Source organism: Octopus bimaculoides, chromosome 22 (assembly GCF_001194135.2).
Source record: "Octopus bimaculoides isolate UCB-OBI-ISO-001 chromosome 22, ASM119413v2, whole genome shotgun sequence".
In the NCBI taxonomy this organism is placed as follows: domain Eukaryota; kingdom Metazoa; phylum Mollusca; class Cephalopoda; order Octopoda; family Octopodidae; genus Octopus; species Octopus bimaculoides.
The window spans coordinates 22,418,335-22,419,106 of record NC_069002.1 but is presented as its reverse complement, the minus strand read 5'-3'; positions in this window follow the sequence as shown (position 1 = coordinate 22,419,106).

Here is a 772-nt window from a genome sequence, read left to right as displayed (position 1 = left end):
TGCACACACATATTAATATTAAGTAGAAGCAACAGGCCCAAGTTCTATTTTTCCTGTTTGCATCACCATACCTATATATATATATGTGAGACAGGTTTACTAGCAGATAAGCAGATAAGAAAAAGTTTGCCAATGTTCTGTGCCGTGAGGACCAAATACTTGAGGTTTTTTGTGTTGCAAGACAGTGTGTGAGAGAGAATCGTAATGTCGTGGTAGAGAGATGTGTTTGCATGGATGATGGTACACTTGCACTGAATGAGGCTGCAAAGAAAGAGATTTGGAGACGCCACTATGAAAGATTGCTCAATAAAGAGAATGAATCAGAGAAAGAGAGTCTGCCAAATGTCAACTCAACAGAGGGACCAGCTATCCGAGTCGACAGTCCCATGGTAGATAAAGCAATTAAGCGTATGAAGACAGGGAAAGCCCCCGGCCCTCAGGAATCACTGCAGAGATGCTCAAAATATCTGGCAGTGTTGGCTATAGCCTAGTCACCGTATTACGAACCAGGTGATACACGAAGGAGTCATACCCAATGACTGGTGTAGCAGCGCCATAGCCAACTGCTACAAAGGTAAAGGTGACGCTTTAGATACAAATAATTACAGAGGCGTCTAGCTGTTAGATCAGGTAATGAAAGTCACGGAGAGGGTCATAGCCCAACTAATTAGAGAGTGAATCAATTTAGATGAGATGCAGTTTGGGTTCGTGCCAGGGAAAAGCACCACTGATGCCATATTTCTGGTAAGACAGCTGCAGGAGAAATACCTAG